Here is a 466-nt window from a genome sequence, read left to right as displayed (position 1 = left end):
GATTCCAGTGTTGTCTCCTCTCTTTGTTAGTGTGTGTGAGTGTGTGCATCCAGGGTTAATCCCTTAACCTAAAGTACCTCTTTGAACATTTGTTTCAAAGAACCTGGAAGAATCAGCCAATCACAAGTCGTGTTTCCATCACAGCTTAGTGCTGGCAGGTGTTTGTAAAATCTCGTCTCGCGAGACTCCACTTTGAAAGCATTTAACGTTTCCATGGTGAGTGAACACTTGGCTGAAGTGAACCTTGATACACACGTGTGATATTTGATATTTGATATTGAGCGTTTGGATCATAAAAACCCAACGACTGATGAAGTCTTGTGAACCTGAGACTAAATCAGCTAATTTGACATAATGGACATAAGTTTAGATTTAACCCTTTTAACCCCACTCGTGTTAAAGCGTCTGTAACCTGTGCACGTCAAAGACAACAAGTGTTTATGACGGTGTTTTCACTCACGCTGCT

The sequence above is a fragment of the Solea solea genome, chromosome 5, assembly GCF_958295425.1.
Source record: "Solea solea chromosome 5, fSolSol10.1, whole genome shotgun sequence".
In the NCBI taxonomy this organism is placed as follows: Eukaryota; Metazoa; Chordata; class Actinopteri; order Pleuronectiformes; family Soleidae; genus Solea; species Solea solea.
The sequence above is the reverse complement of the archived record's forward strand: the minus strand, read 5'-3'. Positions refer to the sequence as shown.